This window comes from Rhinolophus sinicus, linkage group LG04 (assembly GCF_036562045.2).
Source record: "Rhinolophus sinicus isolate RSC01 linkage group LG04, ASM3656204v1, whole genome shotgun sequence".
NCBI classification, from domain to species: Eukaryota; Metazoa; Chordata; class Mammalia; order Chiroptera; family Rhinolophidae; genus Rhinolophus; species Rhinolophus sinicus.
Genome location: NC_133754.1, coordinates 42,749,276 through 42,758,858, shown reverse-complemented (window position 1 = coordinate 42,758,858; position 9,583 = coordinate 42,749,276).

The window sequence follows — 9,583 nt, the reverse complement described above, 5'->3', positions numbered from 1 at the left end:
AATAAAATAATTAGGAAGTGACACCTTTATTTTTAATGTAATTTAATTATAAGACTGTATACTTGATTTTTAATAATGGCTGCATTTAACTTGCTCACAAAAATCCCTGAAAATGTATTCATCAGCTCTTACAAGACAGTGTAAAACGTGTGTAACACCCCACTTGCTCCTGCAGTTTCTCTTCCCCATGGCTTGGGGAACATCTCTCATTGACTTACTTTCTCCTGAGGCACAGTTAGAGTCATAGGAAGGTAAATATTATTGAATCGGTTATCTTGCACAAAAGATAACTGCTAACTCTTAAAACTCAAAGCATTCATCAGTTCTTACACGTTCAAAATTATTACAGATTCATTGTACATTTTAAACTAAAACATGCTCAATATTTTCCTTAAACGTACTGTGACTTTATCTTTACTTAAGGGTGTGTAGTATGATAGATTATGATATTATGTCAAAATTCCTTATGCACAGCCTTTTACCCTTTTTAAACATCCACCTCAAGGTGAGAAAATAAAAACCTCAAATGTAAATATACTATAGTAAAAGAGATCCTTACGTAGAATGCCTATGCACGAGGCAATATGATTTAATTGAAAAAGACGCCAACTTTAGAATCAGAAAAATGTGGGTTCAAATCCCTGCTTTTGATACGTGCTCACTCTATGACCTAACGTCAATTTCTAACCTTTTTAAATCTCGATCTCCCATTTTGTAATAGGTTGTTATGAGGCTTAAATGAGGGGGGAAAATGTGAAGGACCACAAATGTTAAGCTTTTATAAAGCATTCACTCAGTAAGTGGCAGTTAGTATTGTTATTCACTGAAACTTTCTTGTTACCTTATTAACTTTTCTGATCATGAAGATCGTGCGGATGATTAGTCACACTTTTCACGCTTCAATATTTGGATTGGAGGCTGCGTATTTCAGATACATAGGTCCCCTTCAGCATGCATTGGGTACCAGGAGTTGCACAGAATACTCAAAATTTTTCAGATCTACAAGATTGAACTGGCAGTTTCCAATTCCCCATGTGGTAAACTGAGCTTCTTACACTTTTCAACAAAATTTAAGAAGCCAAAAAAGGCATGCTCCCACTTAAAAATAATCTAGTCGCTTACCATCTCAAGAATTTGTCCAACTTATTTGGTAAAGCTATTTAAGACGGCTTACCACAGCTGAATAGATGCACTTCGTTTCAAGTTAGCTTCCTCCTTTCCTGTCCTGTCTCATAGATGGGCAGCATTAGATTTGGCCATGGTTTTAAGATGAAAGCATCTATTGCCCCTTATACTTCTATAGGAACATCCTAAATTATATAGACAAGTATTCAAATACTTTTTAAGAAGATGTCTCTTATTAATGTCTCTTATTAACTTCAATATGAGGTAAATGCAATGCCATAATATGTACTTGAGAGCTCTAACCCAGTACTTAAGAAGCATGTGGGCGTCCTTGGTATTGTCCAGTACTATTGTCTTTCCTAATAACCTCTTTATTTCCTACAGCTTTGAATGGTGATGGCAGAGCCACATTAAAATTGTGATTCACTATTGCACTTTGAATCTTCCCAAATTCCCACTGTAATGTCCAAAAATACACAGGTGATCCCTGACTTTCAATACAATTATTCAATTTTATTATTTTGTCATAACTTACACACCCAGTCAGTGAGTAAAACTCAAATTCTTGAATACTTCAGAGTTGCCGAGATTTTTGTTTATTTCTTTTAAACTTCAGAAAGTAATTCTTCACAAAGCATTTAAAGTAAACTATCAAGTACACATAAAATGAAACCTGATACGTAAAAATTCTACATATACTATTTTTCAGGAAGTATGCCGATTTTACAAAGTACAATATCATCATGGTGATAAAATAACTTGATACATTTGGTGAAAGTATTTTCTTCATCACACTTAGCACACATTGTTGAAAAATAACTATGTGCTCATTGGCTTTGATTTCTTTTAACAGGCGAAATAAAAGTCACCAGGCCTAATACTGGTCAAAGGGCTCCCTGAAGGAAAGGAATAACTGACTTTCTATATGTTTCTTTTCTTATTTCCTTTTTTGTTTCAAGCACTATGTATTTAAACATGACCTGTATTTGCTACATTTTGGTAATCAGATACCTTATAACAGCATATGCTTCTAGAGCTATTAAGTTTTATTTTGCTTCCTGTATATTTTAATTCTCCCATTTCAAGCACATAGCAAAGCCCTTAATATTTTCTTGCCTCAAAAAATGTTTGAAGAGCTGAAAACAAAAGGCCTCAACTCCTCCAGCTTTTTGTGAAAGGCTAACCAGAGGGAAGAGATTACAGTGGGCTTTCCAGAGGGGACCCGCAGGGATGGGGAGCACTGCACAGAGAATACGCGGGAAGGGAACAGGAGAAATACTCTTCAGTGGTGGGCTTTGGTAGACATCATCAGAAATGTTCAGTGTGAGCAAAACCTGATTTAGCCATTTGGGGAAAGAAACTGTTTTTGCAACCCCAGAGATCATGAGGATGGAGCAAGTGCTTACGGAGTTGCCGGCACTGCTGGTGAGATCAGTGTGGTCGCAACACAGCCAAGAAACTTCTCAACAAGCAGTGCGAGTCTCTCCTGAAAAACTCTCTTAACAAGTAGATGAAATTCTACCCAGGCAAAAACATAAGATAGATGGTAGGTAGGTAGGTAGATAAAGATGATAGATAGATAGATAGATAGATAGATAGATAGATAGATAGATAGATAGATAGATTCTCCCTTCCTTGATAAAGATAAAATATTTGAATATATAAACACATATTCAATATATACATTTCCAAGGCAAGTTATTTGAGCGGCACAACAGGATGTACATAAACATCTGAAAGGGTAAGAAAACAAAGAAAATATTACATAGGAAAAAATCCTGTAGTTCAAAAGAAGTGCAGCATCTGAGCTATCAGAGGCAACATTCTGTGATGAAACAGATCATGCACCAAGCAAAATCCAGGAGAAAACAGTTTTTCAAATCTAATTTATATTCTCAGTATGATTCCCTAAGATATTATATAAATGAAAAAGAAAAAAAAAATTGAGAGCAGGGAAGATGACTTTCAGAGGGACATTGTTGTACTAAAAATGACAAATATAGTAGAGGCCCTAAAAAAAAACCAAAATGAATAGGAAATCAAGAAATTAGACAAACCACTGGAGAAATCCTAGAGCAAAAAACAAAACAAACAAACAAATCCCCCCACAAGTAATGACTATAAAAAAAATATAAAAGGCAAAGAGAATAGATCCAAGTGATACTATATATATATATATATATATATATATATATATATATATATATATATATATATATATAAAACAGTCTTTTCATACATTCACAGAAAAACAGTAACAGGAAATAAATATATTTTTGTTCACATCTCTGTATATGAAGTGGAGAGTGGGGGAGTTCATGAAAACTGGGGGAGGAGTGTTTTGACCAGGGATAGAATATCAAGTGATCCACAAGAAGCGAACAAAACAAAACACAACAAAACAAAAATGTATTTTAAACCTTTATTTTATTTAATATTCTTGCAAATTTAAATTTTATCCCAAAATATAGCCAAGGAATGTTTCATTCTGTTATTTGCATTGGCTGCTGAAAAGAGCTAAAAAATTGGATTAACTTTTAAAGTATCTTATTAAAAGTTCTAAATGAATAATAAATAAATGAGTACCTCCAAAGTTAAGGAAGCATGGAAGTCTCTTTTGCCTTGAGGATTTGGCAATCCCAATATATTAGAATGTTATTTTTGATGGAATTCTAAGTGGGAAGAGATTAAAAGGAATCCCAGGGTCTGTACAGATGGAGCGTGCTATAGGAACTTCTCTGCAGCCAACTCTCTCCATCATCTCAAAAAATTAGCCCTGAGATTCCAAATGGCCATCTACTCAAAGATAAGGGCAAATAAAAATGGCAAAGCCTGTGGGGAATTTCATACTAGCTTCAATCTTTTGGTTATACAGGTAATGTAAAGTCTGGATTTGGTTTAAGGAGGTCATGATATTATAGTAACCCCAGGCACCTTGGAGAAGTAAAAGTAAATTCTTTCTGGAGAGAAGCACTTTTACTATATACCTCAAGTAATTCCGACAAATAATTTTTCTCATGTAATATAACACATAACCAAAGATAAACAGATACCCTAGAGAATTAGTCTTCATGAGCAAAACCAGCAGAATCAAACACAAAATATCTTGAAAGGCCTCATACACGGACACAATTGGACACAGACTGTAAAACAACTAGGCTAATTATAAAGAAATGCCAGATAAGCTTCAAGATACCTACAGAAACAGAAAACTGTAAAAATGCAACGTTTTACATTTGAAAAGTAACCAGACAGAAGTTAAAAAGAAATCAGCCCATTTAGAAATAATTGATGGCTTTAACAGCAAGTTAGAAATATCAAGAAGGAGAATTACTCAAGTGGAAGATAAAGTAAAATAAATTATCCAGAGTATAGCACAAAGGAATCATTTTCTTTTTTCCTTTCATAAAAGGATACTGTAATGAGATTTTATGCCCCAAATATGAATATTTAGATGAAATAGACAAATTCATAGAAAAGATTTAAACTAAAAATACTGACTCAAAAACAATCTTCTAGAAGGTATGACAATTAAGTTCACCAACTCATCCTAGAAAAAATGCTACATACCTCATTGCTGAATATCACTACGGTCACCTTTGAAGTACTCCCCTTGGGAAGCTATACACTGATGCCAGTGCCTAGTCCATCCTTCAAAGCAATTTTGGAACTTTTTCTGGAATGGCAATCAGAGCTGTCGTCATATTACCCTTGATGTCCTGAATGTCATCAAAATGTCTTCCTTTTAATATTTCCTTTATCTTCAGGTAAAGAAAGAAGTCATTGGGGCCCAGACCAGGTGAGTAGAGAAAGTGTTCCAATACAGTTATTTGTTTACTGGCTAAAAACTCCCTCACAGACAGTGCAGTGTGAGCTGGTGCATTGTAGTGATGCAAGAACCACGAATTATTGGTGAAAAGTTCAGGTCATCTAAGTTTTTCATGAAGCCTTTTCATCACTTCCAAATAGTAAACTTGGTTAACTGTTTGTTCAGTTGGTACAGATTCATATGAATAATCCCTTTGATATCAAAAAAGGTTAACATCATCGTTGCAACAAGTTCACGAACTTAATTGTCAGACCTAGTAACCACTGAAGAAATTAAATGAGTAAGAAAAAAAAAAATCTTACAAAGAAAACCCAACTGTGGTGACTAATTATGTCAGTTATCAATTCATTGTTCTCAGCTTCAAATGCACCTTCAATATATGCTCCTCCATTCCTTCTAGCTCTCAAGTTTTTTACATTGGAGGACACATGTTCCAAAAGGTGGTGTGAGATGGCAAAGGGCTGCCTGGTTCGCACTGAATTTTGAGAGGTTAGACGTGAACCATTATTGTTTTAAGTCTCTGAGATTTAAGGGCTTGTCTGCTGTAGCAGCAAACTTTAATTATCATGACTAATACCCATGTGTCTAGAAAGAAGCCTGTACTCTGATGCACTAAAATATTAATTATGATTATCTTTGAGTACACAATTATATGTGAATTGTCATTTGCCTTATTCTTAGCTATTATGTTTTAAAAAACCCTCTTTGAGTGATCTTACATATTTGGGATTTCAAAAATAATATAGGTGTTCAATGGAGGGTTAGGGTTTTTCTAACCAAATAGATGCAAAAGTCATACTAACTACTTAGAGTTCAAATAATATGTATGCTTACATTAAAAATCTCAGTGGATCAGAAGTAACTTCACATTGATCAGTAGGACTAGGCCATTATTCACTATTTGTCATGAATTATATTCCTAATAAGAATCAGTAGTTGAGTTTGAATAAAAGATAGCTCATATTTATTGAACATTTACTATGTGCCAGACACATCTACTAACTCATTAAATGCTCAAACAACCCTGTTAAGTGGATACTAATGTTATCTCTAGTTTCCGGAAGAGACTGAAGGACAGAGAGGGCCAGTGACTTGCCCAAGATCTCAGCCTGTAAAAGCTGAAGTGAAGTGAAAATTGCAGACCTCGTTGGTATCTGCCATACTCCATCAGATCTAGGATGCACGCCTTCAAACAAATTTCAGGAGAAACGTGTCAATAAGAAGTGAGGCCCTACTATAGATAGACTACTCATGGGGGAAATGGAACAGTAAGAAGCAGTTTTGCTTCTAATTGACCAAAGTGCCATGAGTGAGGGCAGGGAGGCTAAAGGTGCAAAGTACAGTAGATAACAAGTCCTGATGAGAAGAAAGCATGGCTTCATCTTTTCTAAGTGTCATGGTGAATGTATGAGTCAACTTGACTGGACCATGGGATACCCAGATATATGATATCCCAGACTTTCTTTCTGGGTGTGTCTGTGAGGGTGTTTCCAGAAGAGATTAGCATTTGAGTTGGTGGACTGCGTAATGCAGATGGCTCTCCCCAAAGTGCGTCAGCATCATCCAATTCGTTGAGGGCCTAAATAGGACTAAAAAGTGGAGGAAGGTTGCATGCACCCTCTCTCTCTGTTTGTTTTATCTGGAGCATCCATCTCTTGCTCTCAGCACTCCTGGTTCTCAAGTTTTCAGAGTTGAACTGGAATCTATATACCATTGGCTCTCTTCCTTCACAGTGGTGTAAATCACCACTGATTTTCCTGGGTTTCCAGTTTACAGATGGCAGTTGGTGGAACATCTCAGTCTCCATAATTGTATAGCCAGTACCTACTAATAAATCTCTTTACACCCACACACACAATCTATCTCTCTATCTCTATATCATCTATATCTACATATCTCTATCTATAGCATCTATATCTATATCTATGTCTATATCCATCTACATCTCTCCTATTGGTTCTGTTTCTCTGGAGAACTTGAATATACAAAGCATACCATGTTTACTATGGTATCAGCCCCAGGTGAATACCTACTCCCTATATAAATTTCAAGCCTAACAAGGACAAAATGGGGCTCAGACAATCTAAGTAAGAGAAGTCAGGGACAGCCCATCTAAATTCCATCCTAGGAACAAGTGCCCCCATTGTCCAAGTTGGTTACTTTGGGACCAACAATAATAGGTCGGAGGTAGAGGATAGAGGAATTGATACCAAGTCTACTCCCAAATATTTAGAATTCTTCATTTTATAAATACCAAGCATTAAGAGTACCTCCAGGGAAGTTCAGTCATGAGAGGGAACTTATAATAATTTAATTATGGACTGTTGCTAGTATTTTAACCAGTCCAGTGATTCTGCAACGAAGCAGCTCCTCCCCCCATGTAGCCTAGAGACTCTCAGAAGCCTTGACAGACATTGACTAAATAAATGCTTACTGCTTCTGAGCTGTTGTATGAGCTGCCCAATTAAGAAGCTGCCCAGTTTCAGTGTTGTCACCTCTGCTCATGACTTTGATTTGGGGCCCATGTATAAAGATACTATTGCTTGCTTGGACCATGGCATTGCTACAGACCCTGGCCTGACTTACCTGATTGGCAGTCATATCTCTTGTATTTGGCATAGTATCAGTTATTCTGGAGAACAACTATAAAGCTCTCTGAGATGTTGCACCCCACGCCCAAACTCTAACAAAGTGAATTTTGAGTATATTTCATTACCTATACTTTAAGTTAAATCTTCCCACTGCTATCTCCAAATTTTCACAAAATTTGGCAACAGGTAGAAAAATAATGTATTTATAGATATTTTTTCCATTAAACATATTTCTCCATTAAACATTTTGAAAAGACTAAAAAAATTCTTAATATGATAAAATTGGTAATATCTGAGAGGTAGAATTACAGATGGTTACTCTCCAGATTTTATTAAATATTAAGTTACTTTAGTAATGGTAAAGGTCGAAAAAAATAATAAAGCAACTTGGTTCACAGAAATCTTTTAATTATTAATAAATTCTTAAGGTTATATTTATATATTCATATACACACAAAATGTGTTATGTGTGTATGTCTATAAGTATGGTATATTGATATATGTGTGTTTATTTATTCATACACATATACATGTCAACTATTAGAGTTAAAGGAACTTAAAAAATAATCTTGCCTCCTTCATAAAATCTAAATGATCTGTTATGGTCTGTGGTAATTTAACCCTATGTGTATTTTAATTTTATATTAATCAGCTGGTTTGCCTGGAATTGAGAAGCAGGGAGTCATTGGATTTTAGAGTCAGAGGAAACTTAACGGACCCAGTTCAGGTCCCTGCCAGGAACATGATGAATTTATAATCATAATAAGAGGTGACTAAGGAAATCAAGCCCAATTTTGTTAATAGGTGTATCTTGGGAGTAATTATGTCTGGGCCAGAAGCCAATTTCAAGATCACTCTCTTCTTCTAAGTAGGGTTGCATGTTCAGTTTCTTTGCTGTTTTCACAATGCCAAAACTAAACTGGCAACTGAACCGTTTTAGTTAAAAATGTCAAAATAGGGGCAACCTGATGGCTCAATTGGTTAGAACACAAGCTCTGAACAACAGGGTTGCCAGTTCAATTCCCACATGGGCCAGTGAGCTGCACCCTCCACAACTAGATTGAAGACAAAGAGCTGCAGCTGAGCTTCTGGAGAGGTGAACGGATGGTTCAGTTGGTTAGAACGCAAGCTCTCAACAAGGTTGCCGGTTCAATTCAACTAAAGATTAAAACTGGTGACAATGGCTTGGAGCTGATGGGCCCTAGAGAAACACACTATTCCCCAATATTCCCCAATAAAATAAAATAAAAAAACGCCATTCATTTAGTTGGTTGACATGATACCAAACTATCAAACTAATAGAAGTTTTGTGCATGTGTGCTCTAAGTTGAACAGATATTTTGGTATCTACTGGCATAGTTTTTCTACATGTGATATTTAGGACTTTCAACTTCAAATATCCTATACTCCAAAGTATTATGCAAGAATAGGCAAAATCGTGAAAAGGCAAACCACAACAAGAAGATAATTATTTTCCATTACAAAGAACTCATATCCTAAATATTTAAACCACTTATACATATTAATAAGAGATGCACATACAACTCAAGCAAACCATGAACAGAAGATGTGAGCAGGCATCTCAAAAAAAAAAAAAGAAAAAAGAAGATATCCAAACGGCTAATAAGCATATAAAAAATTATTCCACAGGAAAATGCAAGTTAAAACTAAAACAAGATACCACTGTACGCCTAGAAGGTGGACTCTAATAACTGAATAACCCAACATTACCAAATATTGCTAACAAAATGGATCAACAATAATTCATTACATTGTGGATGGTTGTATAAATTGATACGGTGCTTTTTAGCAGTACTTACTAAAGCTGAACGTCGGCACACCCTATAACCCAGCAATTCCACTATTGTATATGTTCACACATATACAAAAAAGACATTTATAAAAATCTCCATAAAAACAGTATTCATAATAATCCCAAACTGAAAATAACTCAAGTGTCCAGGAGTAGTAAAGTATCCATTTGAGTTAGAGACAAAACCATTTAATGTCTACTGGGGAAATAAAGTAACTTTTGTGA